A 21,742-nucleotide genomic window follows, 5' to 3' on the forward strand; every position below is an offset into this window, starting at 1 on the left:
AGTTCTTCCGTAATTACCTGACCCAAAACCTAACCCAGGGGGCTACGCCCCCCGGGACCCCCCCTAACTAATGCCGGGGTCTAGTCTAGGGTCCTGCGGTAACCCTCGCAAACCCTAGAGAACCCTAGCCTATCCCCCTCGTGTAAGTTTGTTCTGTCATTTATCCCAGTTTCCCTAACCCTAATTTATAGGAAATATTCAGTCAAGCCATGAGACAATCAAAATTTTCGCGACTGGAGCAACTGCAAGCGCTCAAGAAACAAGTCGAGCTATCACAGAATCTTTATATTATGATTGAAGCAAATTCACAATGTTCCAACATTATTTCAGATACCCCCATACACAAGAAAAAAAGGATAAAACTTACCACAAAGGATGACATCTTGTGCAGGCCCGAGTTCCTTTATGATCTTGTCATCATAAATGATAAGAAATTTCGTTTCTTAATCTTGATGGAGAATTTTTCGTCCATTCACCAGCAAGTCTAAAGTATTTTTAAGATAAGGACTTTATATGATAGTCTATCATTGATAGATAATCAATCTTTAATTATTCTTGCGATCAATTTACCTTGTGGCTCAAAGACAAAATCCGTTGGGTCTTTTATGTCGCCGCGCTCAGCTTGAATTTTTTTTGTGGTATCGAAGGAGGTTCGTGAATTTATCCTTTGTAGAGAAGAATTGGCAGTAGGCCTCTTCAGAATTCGTCTGCAGGATAAGACGGGAGACAAAATGTCGGATTTCTTCATCACGACGAAGCAAAACGCTAAATATAAATTAAACTTGTTTCTTGTTACTTTTTTTAACCAGCACATTTTCTCTCTGATGATATTTTTCGTTTGAATGATCATCTTTGATTTTCCATAGGAATGTCGACGCAAGAATGTTGTCCACTATGTTGAGTAATCGTGTAATTGAAAACATCGAACATTTTATCCGTATCACTACGAACAGTGATTCTATTCTCCGTTGTTATTCTTGTGATTCAATTTCTGGTTCTTGTCCTCTCATGAGTCACTTGCTTGATGAACTGTTCATTTGGAACAACTGTGTATCTGGCAGGACATTCTCTTCCTTCGACATTCTTCCCCTGGCAATTGTACAGCTGACTGTTTACAAGAGCAGCTGATCTCTGGAGAAAGAATTCTCTTTTATTTTCGAGTACCACAATGTTAGGAAAATTTTTCCGATTGTTTACAGTTATGTCAATTTCAGATATATTTATTGGATGCTCTTTGGGATCATCCATTTTTAAAATGATGAAATTTGAAAGAATAAGAGGCTGACAAGTGGATCCACTACGCTTTTTTGGTTTTGGAATGGATAAGGGGATTATTCAATCCGATTGCGCGAGCGCGCGAGAAAGAAAAATGAGTGTCCACTGAGAATTTCGCTGGCCGAATTTTTCACCAGAATACTTTGTAAAATCTGACCAATTATTCGGTCAATTTGGCCGAATTTTTCATTCAGGATTATTGATAATTTTGACGAATAACTCGGCTATGGTTGGCCGAATTTTGAGATCATAATACGAAAATTTTAATATAAGAGCTCTATCAGTATTTAAAAAAAAAAAAGCTGCTTTGATTTGCGTTCGATCCCTAATCCAAGACTTCGGTTCTGATGATGGAATTTTTGCTGTTCAGAAAAGCCACTGCAAATAAAAAAAAGTCGTTTTTTTGTCAATTGATATATTTGACTCCTAATTTTATTGTCGAACTTTATCTCAAAAGAACTGTTTCTCGTCAAAATCTTTATTTTTGTTTAGATTAACGGCTTAAGATTCCTTCTCGAGTTTTAACTGTAACAGATTTTTCCTCCTTTTGTGGACATTTTCTTTATTTAAAGAGGTCCATTTAATAAGTTTTTTTTTCTTTAGGTTTCGCTCTCTTTCTGTCAATATTAGATGGTATAAAGATTCTTGTTGGTAGACGTAATTTTCTACATATAAAATCGATTATTTATCATGTAATATTTTTAATTCTTGCCCTTTGCATCCCGTATGCGGGTGAGGGCCGGATTAAAATTTTGTAAAGAAAGAGTCATTTTTGTAAAGACTCATTCACGCCGTCAACGCGTGGTTTGTTCTTGAAATTATCTCAACTTAAAAAAATACAGCCGGAACAGTAGAAATGTACATTGGTGTGGGTGATACGTATAGAGTCGCATAAAAAACTTCTTCTTGTCCTATTTTTCGTATTTTATGTTTATGTTATCGTGCCCTGCCTTATTGATTTATGATATTGACTGATTAACTTGACCTGTTTCGGTACTCAGTGATGCTGGAAGTGACGCACCCGCTGGACTGAGTTTCCGCCTGACCTATTTGCACCTGATCCCCAATAACGCGAGTCACATGTTTTACATTTTATAACTTATAAATTATAAGGTGCAATTTTCCTGTGAAAATCATTCAAAATAAACGAAATCACTCTCCGAGTTTTCGCCTAAGATTCTGTCAAGAGTGCAGCTTTATTTTGTATCATGGTGAACATCAATAAGCACCCAATCGATGTTCTTCAGAATTTCGAAGACAATTTCCTGATGAAGGAACCGACGATCAAGACAACAAAAAGAGAGATCCGAGATATAAAAGAAGATTTTGAAAGAGCCCTTATGAGAATGCGTCTTGCTTTCAATTTCTGCCTTACGAATTGCGGACTCGACGAAGACACACCAGCTTAGAAAGCCGAAAAAGAGCAGTATCACAGTCCTTTCAAAGAAACAAGAAAAGAACTCTGCATGTCTCTTCTAACCCCGGAGTTAAAGCGTAAGTACTACGCTGAACTTCGGTGAATTACAGGATCTAAGGAATTTTTCGGTTTAATCGACGAAGTTTTTGGAAAATTCTCTGATAAAGACTAAACCAGAGATACTGAGCGACAACTTCAAGAGATCTGCAGAAATTCAGAAGAAGAAGAGACGTTCACACGGTATTACAAAAACATCGAGCGACTGGCGAAGGAAGCCAGCGAAAACTGCGCCAATCTTCAAAAATATTTCACCTCAGAGGCCTTCAACAGATGCTTAAAACCAGAACTGAAGCGCTCTTTGTTGGATCAAGGGATGCACGACCAAGACTCGAACAGTACCGCTGAATACCTCGATAAGAAGCTAAAATACAAAAATAAAGCTGAAGTTCGTGTCATCTAAACACAAGATATTCTTCTTGAAGAAAAGCTGAACGCACTCAAGGACCGATTTGCGACCATACCACATATGATCCAAAGCTCAATGGAAAATTCCCTTACAACCCTCATAAAAAACAAAATTGATTGTCTGGAGCAAGAACTGGCTGAAATCAAAAGAATTGGTCGCCGAGACAATGAGAGATACAGTGATAACCTATTTTAAGGCCCACCATTTTTAGGCCATTTTTTTTGAAAAAATCCGAAAATTTGTCATCCTCAAAAAGTCCATTCTAAGGCCACTTTTGATGGTTATTTTTTCCAAATTCGAAAAAACAGTTTTACCGCTAATTTAAGCGAAGAAATGAGGTTTCTTCATCGCTATCAGGATAAGATTCAGCCCGAAATAATCAGAACTACAGTTGGTCCTCGATTGATTCGAGAATCTTGCGTTGCAACTGTACGCTTTAAATCTTTATAAGAACTTTAAAGTGCAGCCAATTTAAATAGAATTTCAAATTTAAGATTTCTGTTCTTCTGTGGAGAATCAGTTGGAATTTTCTTAACTTCGAATAGCAAAAATCATTCAATGATTTGTCTTTTGACCGAAGAGGTTCTCACGTATTAGAAATTTTATTTGTCTTACTACAACATCAACAGTCTTTCAATTTAAGGATCAAAGCTGATCTTTCGATTCGAAATCTTAATATACTCTTCTTTCTTCCTTGTGGCTGCTTCTGAACGAGTTAAGCAGGCCAAAGGCGAGAATTTTCAGTAAATCCTGTTTAATGCCGAACAAAAAAAAATAAAAAATCATTGAACTCTAGCTCAGCCCGAAAAATGTTCGTTTTAAGGCCACTTTTGAGATTCGCTGTCATCCAAAAATCGGCCATATAAATATATATATAATTTAAATAAAGAAAGTTCTTGGACACCGGAGCTTCAACTGCCGCGGAACCAAGCTGACTTGTAATATTTGCCACGAAGTAGGACACATCCAAGCTCCATCCTCGTCAATTCGTGCCTTCCAATTTCATGAAAACTCTCACGCCCGCGCCATTTCAATTGGAATTATACAACGAATCAACAATTTAAGTCTTTGGCTACCTCCAAGCGGATCTTCGCATTGGTTCAATCAACCTTAAAAACTGTATTTTTCAAATAGTGGTAAACTTCTGCTCACCAATTCTTGGAACACCCGAACTGTCTGAAAGTGGAATCATCATCGATGTCCAAATAGCTCTTCTTATCAAGAACGACAAATCTGAAATGATGACAGTCTCCGGACAAAAGTCGAAATTCGCCGGACTCAAGGTCGTCAAAAAGTCATCATACTTCCAAACCGCAGCACACTCACTCTCGTCTCAAGCCATCCCCGCGAAAACCTTAACAACAATCAACTTAAATCTTTCTGCATTTCCATCCAGTACCTTTTATGATGTCCCCGAAAATGTTTCCAGAAATAAAACTATGAAATTAACGATCAAGTCATAACTTGGGTTTTTCACGGGAGCGCACGGAGGCCCGAGCGCATCTCGGCCACCATTTTCATGCTGATAATATCCCCGTTATTTTGTATGAAATTAACAAAAGATATAAAATCGAGGTCGGAGATTAATATTTCAATATTGAATTTTAAATTTATGTTAAAGAACGGCGGAAAACGAGCGATTAAAGTGAAAATTCTTCTCTCTTGCATCGGCTGAACTCATCTACACACTCGATTTTCGGATATGTTAAATAATTATAACATCTCATCCATCTCTGACAATTCTGAATGCTAGGATCAACAAGTGACAACCCTAGTCAAAACAATTTATCGGAAATGAAGTCAGCAAGAATCCAAATCGCAAACAATTCAGATTCACCTTTAATCGTCGGAAAGGGTGAAATAAAACAAATGCTGTCATCAAAATCTGCAAAAAGCGGAAAACTCAGGCAGATATTGGAGGAGCTTTTAATAGGCGATCTTCCAATGGTTATCAAACAAAAACTGCATGCTATCATTGCAAATTTCGAAGACACGTTTGCTTTTGAAGATGAAAAACTAGGATCAACGGACGCATTGGAATACAATATTGACACTGTTACAGCAGCCCCGACAGCTTCCCAAAGATATAGAACCCCGTACTACTTGCGTTACGAAATGAAGAAGATCATTGAGTCCAACCTTAACACAGGCCTCCTTGTTCCATGCTCAAGTCCCTGCGCAGCACCTGTTTTGCTCGTGAAAAAGCCGAACAGAAAATGGCGTTAAGTTTGCGACGATAGAAAACTAAACTCGGTGACGATATCAATCAATTATCCACTCCAAAAAATAGACTTCTTGATCGATCAAATGTCAAATTCGCGTGTTTTCTTGACAGCGGATTTATTATCTGGTTTTCATCAAATTCCATGCTCTGAAGAAACGATGCAGAAAGTTGCGATTACCACTGACTTTGGCCAATATGCATGAACTAAAATGCCGATGGGCGGTAAGAATGCTCCTGCTGTGTTTCAACGAATGATTGACAAGATCTTAAATCATATCCGTCCTTCTGAGCTTGTCATCTACAAAGATTATCTCTGCTTTCACTAAAAGACGTTTGAAGGAAGCCTACGAACACTGAAAAAAGTATTCAAGACGCTAAGGAAAACAACCTGAAGATAAGAGCCGCGAAAACAGAATTAATGAAAACATCCGTCAAATTTCGCGGAGCAATCATTGAAAACGGTTTTCGACGGAAAAATACAGATAAAGTCAAGGCAGTTCTCGAACTACGACATCTTTCGAACAGAAAAGAAGCCCAGAGTATTTTTAGTCTTCTTAACTATCACAGAAAATTTATCCCACGTTTTGCAACCAAGTGAGCTCAAATCACATTGGCTACAAAGAACGGGTTCAAATGGACGTCTCGAGCCGCTCAAGCTCTAGAGTGATTTATATAAGAGATTCCAACGAAAATCGACAAATTGAAAATCCCGACACCAAATGATGGACAATTTGCTGTAGAAACCGATGCAAGCGACATTGGTCTTGGAGTAGTACTATCCTACCGGAAAGGCAAAGCGGAAGATTTCTTATCAGTTGCACATCTATCCCAGAAATTTAACGAGGGACAGAAGAATTACAACACTAACGAGAAAGAATTGCTGGCGGGGAAAAGAGCCTTCGCAAAATGGCCTCATTACCTCCTTGGACGCTCCTTCATTTGATTCACAGATAATTCGTGTGTGAACTGGGCTCACCGAATCAAAAAGAGAAACTCAAAAATAGCAAAATGGCTTGCTAAAATTTGGGATTTTGACTTCAAGACAATCCTAAAGCCATCAAAGAATATGGTGATTTCTGATCGCCTTTCTCGACAAATTTCAATGGTCAAAGCAATAGTCTCTACTATAAAAGCGTCGGAGATAAAGGCGCTCCAAGAAGTGGAACCTTTTTTTATGACATAAGAAGGTATCATCAGCTTTATAGATGGCCTCACGTTCGATAAATAAACTGAAGTTTTTCTACAAAGAAAAAGATTACCTCTTTTTTGGTCAAAACCATGTTATAGGAATGGTGAAGAACGGTTTTTAAGTTATTCCTGCAGAAGCACTTGTTCCCGACATGATCAAGGAATACAGTGAAAACTCAAAAATTGGCCGGTTTTCAGATCCAAATTTCCGAAAAAAGCGGCCAATTTTTGAGCCTTTTTCAGATTCAAAATTCAGCCAATTTCGATCAAAACCGGCCAAATTTAGAGTAGGCAAATTTTGAGTTTTCACTGTACCATGATAATAACGGACATCCAGGAATTGCGCAGACTTTGACGGAGATACAGGCCAATTTTAATAAGGAATCCAAATTCCAAATCCTAACCTCCCATGTTTTTATGCTCGTTGGAAAGAGCGAAAAAAGTTACGTCAGAAAACATTAGTTTGACTGGCTGAGTCATCATTAATGACATCATGGCGGTTGGTGAACAAACATTTTTTTTTATTTAAAAAACGAGTCAATTATTTTTGCAAAATTCTGCATAAAAATATGCGGTTCTACCGAAGAGAGAAGAATTTTTGGTCCCGGTTGTAGATCCGCGCTGATTGATCGGCGCTTTAAGAGAAATAAAAAATTTTTTAAAATTAAAAAAGAGATGACACACGAAATAATCGAACTCATCCCTGTCAGTAAATATTTATTTTCTTTTTAAAATTTTCATCTAAGTGAATCATCATTTACACATTCTTCATCATTGTTGTCGTCTCCATTGTAAGAGATTGATCTATCTCTTTTTCTGAACTTACTTGTGGTTAGCTGTCCGTAATCGCTGCTAAGTCTGTCGCGCTTCCGTTTATTTTCATTTCTGTTGCTTGGGGGGCGAGCTGAGGTTCCCTGTCGAGATGTTACCTGACTTGGTTTTTCCTGTCTTGTAGTTGGTCGTGAAGGGGTATTCTCTTTGTTATTAGGTGTTCCAGGGCCACCAGAAGTCATTTCAGGAGAAGCCATTTGATCTCGTTGGCGATCGAAATCGTTAACAGCTTATGCAATCGATTGAGTTTGCTGATTTTAAAGAACTCTTTCGCGAAGTGGCGAGCGGAAGTCAAGAGCGCGATTGACGTTATTTCGGCTTTGAGCTGGCACATTCTCTCGCTGAAATAATTGAGAGACAAATAAAAAAAATTAAACTACCCATCTAGAGGAAAATATTCCCTTTCGACCAAATAATGCTCTCGGGTAATGCACAGGATTGCACGTATCATCAAGTTCTCTTATCAGTCGAATATTTATATCAATAAACATAAGAAGAATAACCTGTCAAAAACACACCAGTCTCTTTCCATTTGAGACCAAACGAGATGATGCGTCGAGGAATACAAAAGAAAAGCCTTTACAGTATTGTAGATATGACGTCCTCTCTGAAAGGCAGTTTTATAAGCGATTCTACTCTCTAGTATCTGATCAACTTGTATTTTGGAATTGATTTTCGGCAAGTCCTAGAGTTTGAGGAGCAAACATTTATTCTCATCTGCGTTTTCAGCTTTCTGAAAGACACCCTGGACGGTGAGTAAAAATAAAGAAGGATTTGTTTCATTTTGTGGTTTGATAAATTGAGAATCGTATTTATAGGGAAGATTTATTTAATTATTGTCATAAGATAATCTAACTGATCATAGGATCGATTCTGAATCCCGAGGATGTCTTATCTACAGTGAAACCCCAACTTAAGGCCCAGCAACTTAAGGCCACTTTTTTGAAATACCCCCAAAATCTGTCATCCGAAAAAAGTTATTAAAAATTAATAAGGCTTTCATCAATCTCATGATGACGTCGCATTCTGTTGCCTTTAGAAAAAGCTCCGCGCTTACATTAAAGATTTCGTCGTTGAACATGATCACTTGAACATCAAAGAAGAAGATCTCGTGAATCAGGCGAACGAAATCTTCATGAACATGAACCCTGCAATCTTCAAGCGATCATAGCTCAACACAGGACTACTTTAAGAGGATGATTTTGAAGAAAAATCGAGCAGTTTGAAGATCTGGAGAAAAAGTTCTGGAGAAACAAGAGGAAAAATTGGTCGACACACAACACGTCCTTCAACTTGCACCGACGCTGATGAGCCATTGACTTCATAATGGCTGGAGACGCAGTCGAATAAAACTAGCTTTTTAAAGTGAAACTTTCGGATTTTGAATAACAATTAAAAAAAAGTGGCCTTAAAATGGATTTTTCTAGGATTACAGATTTTGGGGATTTTAAAAGTGCTTCACACTGTAACCGTCATTTATCGAAACCGTCATAGATTGACCGAATAATTTCACATAGACACAGAAGATATAAAGAAGAAGAATCTGTGGGGGGTCTCTCTAGTCCACTAGTACTCTATGAGTCCTAGTTGTTGGCGCTGCACTTGCTGTCGCTTCTTCGGGTACTGCTGGTTTCTGCTGGATAAAAGAGAGTCAGGTTGTTTTTTGTCGGTTTTATTCTACTGAATTATAATAATGAACTAACAGCAAGGTGCACGCTTTATATAGTACAGAAAAGGGAAAATAAGAACAGTCGAGAAGCTCCTTGATCGGGATAGATGAATCTTCAAGCTTCTTAGAACAGTGATGGAATATTCGAGTAGATTCTCCAAATGATGTTATCCTTCGTAATCGTGAGTCATAGTGAGTAAGGGTGTCCAGAATGTTCCAGGACCTTCATCGACTGAAGTCGATCCTCAGTCACTGATGAATCAGGATGAGATCTCAAGTTTTGTGCTCACCATAGGTGGCGCAACTGAGCCACCACTAGAGGTCACTAGAGAGCTATTCCTGAGTGTCCACTAGGTGGGGCGCGAGAGCTGACGCTAGATGGGGCGCGAGAGCATGCACCATGTGGCGCTGTTACAAGTGAGCATTAGCTCAGTTATGCTCTTGTAAGGTATATGAATGGATGTACACTTATAGCAATGATTTAGAGGTGAACCGGAAGTGAACCGGAAGTCACCTGACGTCACCGGAAGTGAACCGGAAGTTACCGAAAGTAACCAGAAATGATCACAGGCATTTGCTACGGGCAAGAGCAACTCTTGCCTAGCATTTTCACTCAATTAGCGCCCTCCGGCGACAAAACACCGGGAAAGTCTCTGTTACTGAGAACAGGATCATGGATCAACAAAGGACTACTTCAAAAGAATTATTTTCGAGAAGAAATCGAGCAGTTTGAAGATCTCGATACTGCAGAAAATATTCTGGACAAACAAGAATTAGTCGAGCATTTTCTGGCGCTTCAAATGGAAGAGCTACGACTCGGCGAGTCGTAGCTCCCCGCTTCAAATTGATGAAACACGTCCTTGGACTCCGATGGAGATGGAAGAAATGCTTCAAGTTCAAGTGACAAACAATGCTGACACTGAATTTTTAGCCATCGACTTCAAGATGGCCGAAGACACGGTCGATGATAACTAGCTTTTACAAGCGAAACTGTTACTTTCAGATTAAAAAAAAGTGGATTTTTTAGGATGACAGATTTTGGAGATTTTCCGAAAAAGTGGCCTTAAAAGGGTGGGCCTTAAAATGGGTTTTCACTGTAACTTATACGTAGGGATTCTCACGAAAAAATTGCGCGCGGCGCGGCGCTCTGCACTCAAAATTGTCAAATGATATTCTGATATTTTCAGTACAATTTGAGCGCAAAACATTTCGAGCTTACTGCAATGATGACGTTTATTCATTATCTGCTTTCTAAAAATAGTTTTTTGGCCAAAATACCCTAGAAATAAGCAAAATTCACACAAAACACGATTTTTCTATGCGCAAACAAGCTTATAAATTTGTGATTTTTAGAGATGTAATAAAATAGACCCTATGCCAGTATCACTCAAATTTTGAAGAATATGGATTGACTAGAATTTTCCAAAACTACCTGTTGACTGACCAAGGTTGTCGCCGCGGGGTGAGCGCGGCCCGGAAATGAGTTTCTCTTACTTATCAACCCCCAAACAAACTTAAAAAACGCTGAATTTTGGCGCTCGAGAGCTGACACTAGGTGGGGCGCGAGAGCATGCACCAGGTGGCGCTGTTACAAGTGAGCATTAGCTCAGTTATGCTCTTGTAAGGTATATGAATGGATGTACACTTATAGCAATGATTTAGAGGTGAACCGGAAGTGAACCGGAAGTCACCTGACGTCACCGGAAGTGAACCGGAAGTAACCAGAAATGATCACAGGCATTTGCTACGGGCAAGAGCAACTCTTGCCTAGCATTTTCACTCAATTAGCGCCCTCCGGCGACCAAACACCGGGAAAGTCTCTGTTACTGAGAACAGGATACTGCTCTCTCCACTCAGACACTATTGTAAGGGATATTCTCCCTTACAGAAGACCCGAGACAATTACATGGGAACCTCGACATTGGTCCGGACGCCGACTGCTTAAATGTCGTCACTTATCACATTCAAAATGAATATCCTGACTTTCAGACAGAAGATAACTTAGACATTTGGAGAGGAAGCACGGAAGTAGTGCACTCATCAGACATGACAAGAACACGCGGGAAACGTTATTGATGAAGAACACGATGATGATAATCGAAAACATAGAAACAAAGAAGATACGATGATGAAGAAATTGTTGAAGAAGAAGCACGGAGAAGGAAAGCTTTCCCGTCTTTAGAGAGAAAAAGGACGACCAGCGACGGCACTCTCACACTGGAAGAGCCCTGAAAGACCTGTAGAGGGAAGGTTGTAAGAAGAGATGCATAGGATGCAAGGAATTCCGAGGCCAGGCACATGGTCGCTGAAGGGTATGGTACATACCGGTTGTGTGTTAAAATTATTTTCCCTTTGACGAAGAAAAATGTGTATATGCGTCAAAATTTCGTAAAGACAATAAACATCCTGATAACGAAAATATATTTTCGACGTTTTCCGTGACAACCGTGACCTTGGCGCAACTTAAACAGGAAATGGACAATCACTCGAGTGGTCCAGAGACAATTTTGAAAAAAGACGCATCCGAATCTTCTGCGATCAGCCTGCAGAGCGTGCAAGTAGAGAAAGAAACAGAAAAAGAAACAAACCGATACATCATCATTGGATTATACAATATAAATGGATTATTTCTACAACATGGACACGACCTTTACATGACACTTTATTCGAAGAGACGAAGAAATTGGATTGGACTACTCTACTCGATTTTTTTATATTCTTAGGACACGACACGATACAGTGAAAAACCCATTTTAGGCCCGAGTCTACCGCATGTTTCTATCGCCCGAACCAAGTATGATTCAAAATGTGTTCTTTAAATTGGACTCTTGATGATTCTTTCTTTCATTCTTTCAAAAATATTTTTCTGCCAACAAATCAGAGAAATGGATCAAAAATCCCCATCGAGATCTTCATGCACTTGAACCCAGCAATCTTCAAGCGATCATGGATCAACAAAGGACAACTTCAAAAGAATTATTTTCGAGAAGAAATCGAGCAGTTTGAAGATCTCGATACTGCAGAAAATATTCTGGACAAACAAGAATTAGTCGAGCATTTTCTGGCGCTTCAAATGGAAGAGCTACGACTCGGCGAGTCGTAGCTCCCCGCTTCAAATTGATGTTTTACCTTTTTTTTATTAAGTTAAGAACTTGTTACAGAATTTTCGATGACTATTTTACCTATATTTCATTGGGTTTAGAATTTTAAATGTAGAATTTGACTAGAAATTATCATTTTCAACCGCCAAATTATAGAGAGAGTATTTTGAAATAAAAATTTCTTTTGAGATAATATAGGACTAAGAGGTTAAAAAAGATAGAATATTTCATGCTTATTGATATTATTTACTTTAACGCGAATGGTGAGTGATAATTATGGAATTTTTGCTAGTAGAATGAATTTAAATCATAATTTTACATAGTTTAATCAAGTTGAATATTTTTGATTTTACGTAGCTTTTTAATTCATCCTTATCATCGCATATAAATTCAGTGACGAATAAACGAATTTTTTTGGACTCTAAAAAAGATTAAAATCTATTATTCGATAAAAGGGAGTCAAAATTTTGTAAATTTATTTTTTGACAAATTTCAATTTTATTCAAATCTATTCTGGTTTTAATATTTAAAAAGATTATATTTTAAATTTATAATTTCTCTTATTTTATAACAACAAGGGAGGAGAGGCGTAGTAATTCGATCAAGAATATTTTTTTCGTCTTTTACTCACGAAGTCACGCGAATAAGAGAAAATTTAAATCGAAAAATCATATTTATTGAATGTTTTGGAGCCTCTGAGATAATTTCTGAAATTTTAACCCGTTCGCGCACATCGACCGAAAAATTGCTAACATCGATTTTTGTCTATTTTTTATTATATTAAAGTATAGAAATAGATATATTTGTTGTTTTTACTTAATATATATTTAAAAGATGAGTAATCAAGTTAGAAAAATGAATTATGAGGTGACTAACCGGTGATCGACCTCACCCTCTTTCGGAACCCTTTCGGGACGTCAAATGACAGCAAGACCTCTCGGCGCCACAGTTAGTATTGTTGTAATATGCTTCCTGATTTATGATAACTATAGTAACTATAGTTAGTACATATGTACTAAGCTAAGTTCCTGCTAAGTAAGCATACTACTTTTGGATTGACGATAATTCGGTGTTTATTTGTGATTCTGGGGCAAGGCCAGAATGAGGGAAAATGGGCATGGTCAGGCACTTTTATAGGAGCGCTCGCTCACAAGTCTCACTTCAAGTTCGACTTTATTTCTGAGCTGCAGTTCCGAGTTGAGTGATGAGCTCGCGCTTCGCAGTTGGTGCTCGCGCTCGCCCCTCAGCTTCGGATTCTGTGAGCTTGGCTCGAGACTCGACTTTCGTTTTTGTTATCATAAGTTATGGACCATAACACTTTTCCCCCCTTGCTGGCAAAATAAAATTGAGTTCAGGTTACAGCTACAGTAAAGTTTAACGATGAGCTTAAGTAAAGATTAACGTTGAGCTACAGTAAGGTTTAACGTTGAGCTACAGAGAAGATTTACGTTGAGCTACAGTAAGGTTTAACGTTGAGCTACAGTAAGGTTTAGCGTTGAGCTGCAGAGAAGATTTACATTGAGCTACAGTAAGGTTTAACGTTGAGCTACAGTAAAATTAGACGTTGAGCTACAGTAAGGTTTAACTTCGAGCTACAGTAAGAGATAAAATGTTCTGAGTCGAAAAATTTGAAGGGCTGTTGCTGCTGTTTGAGGTCTTCTTCCCACCTATTCTTCCCCTCCTTCTGCCAGTGTCGTTGAGCTACGTTTGTGTCAGGATGTAAAAACACTAGTTTCTTACTTGAAGTTGTTATGCTGCAAAGCCATCGTAAGAAATGCCATCCTTGAGCATCCGCAAAGTATGCATTTTCGTGTAAGGCGAGCGAATTGTACGGCGCATTCAGGATGAAAGGAGTGAAGGCAGCGCAGTGTTACTGTGGGGTTACCCTTTCGACAAATCGGGCGTAAACGGCCGTTTGTATGATTCTCCATGTGTGTCGTAAAGAGACGAAGTCTCATCGAGTCCCAGCAAGCAGGACAATGATCATATTTTTGGCATCGCTCAAAGAAGCAGTTTATGTGAAGAAAGTGCCCACATTTTGCTTTGATACCCATCTTCATACTTGATTCACTGTCTCGCGTTGAACAAAAAACGCAGACTTCGTCAGGGTTTAGCGTTACTCTTCGGCATCCTTCGACGAAAACGAACATGAAAGTTGTTGTAACGAGCCAATTGATGGGTGTTTCTTCGGCTTTTCTATTGACAGAGCTAGTTCTTCCGGCTCTTTCAAGGCGACCACTCGAAAAATCGTTTCTGTTACTCATGATCTGAATCAGAGTTCTAATAGTTTCTGTCAGCTTACAATAATGGATGTCTTTAACAGCTGTAAATTTCATCGTTTTAGCTATGTTTTTTCAAAAGAAGAGCTTTTAGCAAAAACTGTATAAAAAAGAACTGTAACAGTAAAAATTAAGTTCACTTTTCGTAAAAAACTTGCGTTTTTCGGAATCCGTTTTTAGATGCTGGAATTGATGTTTAAACGGTATTTGAGAAAATCCCTTTTTTTTTTAAAGCTCATCGATCAATTTTTTTTATGAGCCCATTGAATTGAACTTACAGTTAATCAGTGTTTAGCTACAGAATGATAAGTGGAATCCTTAATGGTTCAGTTTTTCTGTAATCGGACTCAAGTTTTTTTTTATGAATCAGTCTTTCATGAGAGTCCATGATTCTTTTGTCCATATTTTCTGATTTCCATGAGATTTTCGATGAAGACAGACGTAAGCTAAATAATTGCAATTATGATCCGTTTACTTTCAAATGAAGAAAACGAGGTTTTTCTTTTCCAATAGGACTAGTTTTTTCAAAATGGAGGAATAAGGGGATGAATGAAAGTACTATTTAAATGAATATTTATCTTAAGGGTACGGTTATCGATTTTGAAAAGGGGTTTATTCTGATTGTTGAAAAAACTTTGTCGTTTCCTGAATTTAAGAAGCTTCCGTCAGTTTTTGGTGTAATGAGCCTCGTACGGACCAAAATTTTGGAAAAATCTGTATTAAGGCTAGTTTTTATTAAATTTTATGATCAAAAGGGTTAGAGTCCGTTTAAGATTCCTAATTTTGCGTTTTCCGAAAATCAGGTTCGCGCGGATGAATTTCTGTGGTGAAACCCTTAGTTGATTTTACTTGCTGTTTCGGAAAAAGCATCCCTTTAGCTTTTATCAATACTGTTAAGGGTGTCTTGATCATTCAATGAAGATTGGAAATTCAATTATTGAGCCTCTTCAGAGCACTGACCAGGTAAATTTTACTTGTTTCCTTACAAAAAGTGCTGAATTTGTATTTACAAAATCGATTTTCGACAATATTTGAGATTGCGCTCGAAAAATTTTGTTATAAAAATTTCTTCCGTCACCTGAGCTACGGTCGAAATTCGTAAAAAAACGGGGTGGGGTTCCTTAAGTCAGAAATTTTTAATGATTGAACATTATTTTCATCAATGGGTATTCTGATTGGTTCCGAGAAACAAAGATCAAGTTAAGCAAATCAATTTTATTGAAACCCGTGATCTGCGCTAGAATTGACCTTCTCAGAGTTATTCGAGCGTAACGGTGGTGTCCTCAATACTGTTCGCTCCTAATTATTTTATTGGCCGTAAAATTTCGAACTTCTCCTTCGCCGCCTTGACCTCTTTATTTTTATGGTTTCTGCCTGAGCGCTTCAACCGAGTTTCTGAATTTCAGAATTTCTCATTTTGAAAAATCGGTCAAAAAGGCCTAGAAAATGATTTTTTTCAAATCTAGAGGTTAAAAGAAGGAAAGCAAAGAAAGAAAAAGATGGAAGACGAATTTTTGAAAATATCTAAAGTAAGTCGGGAGCAATTTTTTTTCAGCGCATTTTCGGACTAAGTACAATTTAAGGGTATGCATTTCTTTTAAATTTTCGGATTCGCCGTTTTTCCGAAAATGAAATATTAAAGATTACAAAGGATCTTTATCCCAACTTCAGTTGCATTTAAACGAAAGTGGGCAACTCTAAAATGGTCAATAAGAAATTCATTTAATAATTTCGGGGCTCAAATTTCTTAACTCAGATCTTTCTAGAAACGCAAGAGTCCTATTTTAAAATCGACTGAACCCAAAGGGTTTTGCGCTCTGAATTCAAGTGAGCCTTTTTCTTTAAGAATATCATAAAACAATTTTCAATTGAACTAGTAATGTCAATTCGAGCCCTTATTTCAAAAATTCTTTATCTCAAATATGAACAGAGGACAAGCACAACTCAAAAGCATTGTTGCATCACAAATTCTCCGTATCACGTGACCTTCACGAATATCATTTTAGATAAGCAATTGCTTGAATATCCCTTAAAAATGAAATGAACAGAAATTCTTCCTTTTTCACTACTTTTGATTCATTTTTTCTAAATGCGAATTTTTCTTGGCTTGATTCGGGTGGGTCAAAAGTTATTTACCATTGTAAATTTGGCTACTTGAGAAAACTTTCATAGGTCACAAACACTGTTTGAAAGCTGCGTTTTCAAAAACTTTTTCCGGTCGTGTTCAGATTCCGGTCCCCGGAATACAAACATAGGTAAAATAGCTTTTTTTCTGGCTCAAGTCTTTCATTTGACTCGGAGTGTTAAATATTTCTTTGAGATCATTTTATTTTTCAAATTATGTAACGAAAGCCCTTTATCCTCAAATTTTCGTAATGGCTATATTTGCGTCTTATTTATCAAAGTTTAAAATTTGTGAAGTTGTCGTAAAAACTTATTATTTGAGCTGATTTGCTCTCGCTTTGTGGTTTATTAACTTACTTTTTTCTGACGCGAAACGAAATCGGTGGGCTTATTCTTTTCCACAGACGTTCAGAGATTTTTCAAAGTGAATCTCCATGGGCCCACTTTCGTGTAGTGAGATGGCCAAACGTCATTTACGGGGTGCCTTTGGCTCCCTGGCAGTATACTGAGACCAACTGCCCTCCAAATGGAATCCCTATTATGTTAAATACCTTTACTTAGCGAGAGACCACATGCATGATCCATGCGTATGGCGAAGTCAATATTGTCTTTGCCTATCCCTCTGCAAGGTGATAATAACATCTGTCACCGGTCTACAGTTTGCCTGCGAAACGTAAAAATAAGGTCTATAGTAGTATAATGTCTGGCTAGGGCTTAGCTGCAGGCCGCCCTTTCGCCGCGCCGAGTCCAAAATGAAAAAAGTGAAAAAAGGGTGGATTTTGCGCGCTCGACATATGGGGACCCCGGGGCAAATACTTGGAAAATATTCAGACTTTGACTAGGGTGGGCAGGCCGTACGGCAGGCCGTTTGGACTCGGTGCAGTTTTGGGCGATTTGCAGCCAGGCTCTAGCCAGACATTTTACTCAAGTGGTCGATCAAAATTAAGTGGTCAATAAAAACGAGTGGTCAATAAAAACGAGTGGTCAATAAAAGTGGCCGAAAGGCTCTAGAATCGGGGGGATAAAAATTTTAGCGACGAATTGGAAGCTGCCACCGGAAGTGCTTGGAATTGCTGCCACTGGAAGTCGACGGAGAAGCTGTCATCGAAAGTGGAACCTACTCCGCTGCTGAAACTACAAACGCCGCCCGTAAGCTGGAAAACTCTGCTCTACTCGACGACCGTTGTTCTCTGCAAAAGGTAAAATGAACACAGTTTCAGAAATCAAGAACCTTTATTAGCACAATGGGAGCATGGATAGCGATTGGAGCAGAAATGAAGGCGAGCCGTTGATTGGAGGAGGTCTTGTTGGTCGCTCGCAAATTCACACGCTCGCTGTCGCCGGGTAAAAGTATTTTTCCACGTGACTGGCTTGATGGTACTCAGCTGCTGACCCATTCTAAATGCTCTCATCTGATCACTGCACGCTAAAAGAATTTAATAAAGAATCAGTCGCAAATAAATGAAAATCAGGCTAACTTTTACTCGGACTCTTTGTCTTCCTTGTTGTCTTCGAGTTTCATTTCTTTGGCAAGTGCGTCGGCAGCAACTTTGCAAACTTCCTTGACGTCCTCATCGGTAAGGCTGGGCAGGCGAGGCTCATAATCATGCATAAAGTACTTCAAATCGTCGGGCATTATGCGAAAGTTGTTTTCGTACATGCAGATGTTGCTCTCGAGTTCTTGCAGGTACTCGCATTTCAGTTGACAAATTGGGTTGGTGCAAGCCGCCGCCAAAAGACACTGGTAAATGTCAAAGGAGAGCTGATCTTCAAAGACGTGGAATCGTGGAAAGGTGCCGTCCTTGACGAGCTTGGCGGCAATTTCCTTGAGTTTTGAAATGGTCCATTGGCGGTAAACGGTACCCTGGAAATCTCTTAGCAACAAGTACCCTAGAAGAATTATTAAAAAAGATTTTACCTCTGGCATATTTGCAGCGTCTAATAGCTTTCATTGACATGCTAATATAATCATGGGGATTAATAATTCAGCCTTCCCACACGCCCAACAGTTGTTCTAGAACACCCAAATTGTTGTTGTGGATAATGGTTGGGGTGTTGATGAAATTCCGTATTTTTGCGAAAAAGGGCTCACAATCTCTAGAATTGTTGTCAACCTGAGGCCGAAATTTCAAATTTCAATCAGTCGCCACTCGTTGCTCGACACAAAAGCTGCATTTTGCGCTTTCTACGTTTATCATGAAAACTAGGTCCAAGACCGCTTCCGAACGCCTGCGTGCGAATTCTACCGTGGAAGAAGCAACTGCTGAAGGTAAGTGCGCTACTTCTTTATTTGCAGGGAGAGGGGGGAAATTTACAGGGCCAAAAAAATCTTCACTTCTTTCGCTTCTGACTGACTGACTTCAAATATCTTCTTGTCCTCTTGGTTCTTGAATTTGAATGGTTGGCAGGTCCGATTTTCATTGTCGATCTGAAAAGGGTTAGAGTTTAGAGAGAGTTTTCAAAGAAGTCTATTCTTGTGACAGTTGCGAGATCGTTTAGATTCATTTCAAAAGTTTTCTTTGCAAAACTAAAACGTGTCAGGTTTTCATTTTAGAATGGGAGTCGCAAAGACAGTATACATAGCGTTTCATTTTAATGTCGGTGCGCATGGAATGAACGAGGAGATCATAGTTTCATTTTAACATACGTTGCCATGTGAATGAGGAAAATGGTTGCGATTCATTTTATCACTAAACTTGGGCTAGAATCATTTACGCAACGGGCTCATTTTATTCAAATTCGCTCGGGAATATAGTTGCCAAAGCGGAAATGGTTTCATTTTCTAATCATCTTGGTAACATTCGTGTTTATTGTTGGGATTCATTTCAAAACAAGTGCGGGAATATTGGCGGCCACGGTCTAGTTTCATTTTAAATTCGAAATGTGCATCAACACCAAAGAGAGTATAGTGTTTCATTTTAAGCGCAGGGGGAGAAGCTTTGGTACTTTCTCAAAATTTTAAAGTTTCATTTTGTTACGACTCGGACACCACTAAGGTGCGCTTTCAATTTAATTGGGCAGATTTGCTTTTCAATTTCCGGCCAAAGTATGCATTAGACCATAGACATATCATACCTTTTTAGAATCCTCTTGGCATGCTCTTTTGCTTTATCGAGCCAGAATTCAAAATATCCGGCTTTTATCGGATTTTTTGTCGGTTTTACCGTAAATTAATCGGTTTTTCTCAAATTTGAAATCAAAACTTCTGTATCCTCTACTCTGCTTTGTTTTCGAGCCGAAAAGCCCATGATGACTCATCGTTGATAAGGTTGAATCTGGCTTTTTATACCCAATAAGAGAAACAACAGCAGATACAAAGAAGAAAAAGAGAAAAAGAAGAACTTCAAAAAGAGAATCGAAGCTGGATAGTCTGGTGGTGGAGTAATGACGTCATTTTATCGGTTTCAATAGTTTTTTGAGGGTTTTTATTGCTTTTTTTCATGGTTTTTTCTCTTTCCATTGGATCATTTTGGAACTAAAAATTATTTAAATTGTATCTAACTCCAACATAGACAAAAAAGGAGTTTGAGGACCTTCGGCCACAAATGATCGAGAATGCGAGGAAGATTTTCGATTTGGTTTTTGATCAAGATTTGCGACGGTTACCTGATGAAAACTCGCGTATCGTTACACGCGCACTTCGAGGTACTAAAAACGACCTTTTTTGGTTTAACAATTATTACAGCAATATTTTGCGGGCTCAAAGAAGATCTTCCATCTTATTTTGAAGATGTTGATTTTCATAAAATCGATCTTGAAAAGATGCGCAACTACGATCATCAACTCTACAATAAACATCCGAAACGCAACTCTGGAAATCGAGTTGAGGGTCTGACACGGAAGAAAAGCAACAGATCAATGACAAAAAATGAAGAGATACGAGATGACATGATCCGATTTTTTGAAGAAAATTCCGTTCTTGACACAAGATGCAGAAACGAGGCGACGGTTGCTGGAGAAGTGAAGAGAAAACGGCTTCTTCAGAAGCCCTGTTGGGTTTTGCTCCAGAAATACGATGAAGAGAAGAAGAAAGAGGTCGCAGAAAGGCGCCAGCGGAATGAAAATGTGAAAGACCCCCCGAGTATAAGTACTTATCGTCGAATTTATGTTGAAAACTTCTCGAAATGGCTTCGACTCGCAGACAACAACGCAATATTGAACTGTTATTGCCCAGTACACCTACAAATGGAACTCTTCACATCCGCGATCAACAGATATGCGCTTGCAGCTCCCATAACAGATGCTGATCTTGTTGAGTTCTCGATTTGTGAAAATTCTGGCCATCGACTGAAGTGCATAGAAAACTTGTGCGAGTACTGTAACGATACAGAAATCGGATATGAACATTCAAAAGCAAGACTTGAAGACCATTTTCATGGTGTACCACCAGATGCCGAAATCACTTACGCCCAACTTGTTGAAGTCGAACGCACCGATGCCAACCAAAACGCATACAAGAGAGAACAGCTTGTGATGCAACTTGCTACTCGTGACGAGTTCATCGCTGTAGTAAGCGACTATCTTCAACGTGGTTGCCTTGCTACAGGAGCACAGAGGAAGACCATCAATCACTACGAACTTGTGAGAGAGTCAAAAGACTTCCGAAAAGTGAATCTTGGCAACTGTACATATGACAAGGACTCGATGCTTCTTGTCACTGACTATGGTAAGTTAAGAACTCTATCAAAGGATTCTTAAGGCTAGTAAGGGCTTTATCAGAGGATTCTGAGGGCTAGTCAGGACTTTATCAGATGATTCTGAAGGGTGGTAAGGACAATATCAGATGATTCTGAAGGCTAGTCAGGACTTTATCAGACGATTCTGAAGGCTAGTCAGGACTTTATCAGACGATTCTGAAGGCTAGTCAGGACTTTATCAGACGATTCTGAAGGGTAGTAAGGACAATATTAGATGATTCTGAGGGCTAGTCAGTACTTTACCAGATGATTCTGAAGGGTAGTTAGGACAATATCAGATGATTCTGAGGGCTAGTCAGGACTTTATCAGATGATTCTGAAGGGTAGTAAGGACTATATCTGTGGATTCTGAGGGCTAGTCAGGACTTGACCAGAGGATTCATCAGATAAAGTCCTTGATGGTCTCCAGAATCATCAGATAGAGTTCTTGAGAACCTTCGGAATCATCAGATATAGTCCTTGATAGCCTTC

The 21,742-nt window shown here is 38.8% G+C and overlaps 1 long non-coding RNA gene across 1 annotated transcript in view; it reads left to right on the forward strand.

Annotated features, from left to right (window-relative positions):
- The first annotated feature begins 1,878 nt into the window (after positions 1 to 1,878).
- Positions 1,879 to 21,742, forward strand: part of LOC145710786 (uncharacterized) — a 132,511-nt gene continuing 112,647 nt past the window's right edge. Inside the window, exon 1 of the long non-coding RNA XR_014135082.1 lies at positions 1,879 to 1,967. This is a non-coding gene — a long non-coding RNA (uncharacterized LOC145710786). The remainder of the gene's footprint in view (positions 1,968 to 21,742) is intronic.

Source organism: Oikopleura dioica, chromosome YSR, assembly GCF_907165135.1.
Source record: "Oikopleura dioica chromosome YSR, OKI2018_I68_1.0, whole genome shotgun sequence".
NCBI lineage: Eukaryota > Metazoa > Chordata > Appendicularia > Copelata > Oikopleuridae > Oikopleura > Oikopleura dioica.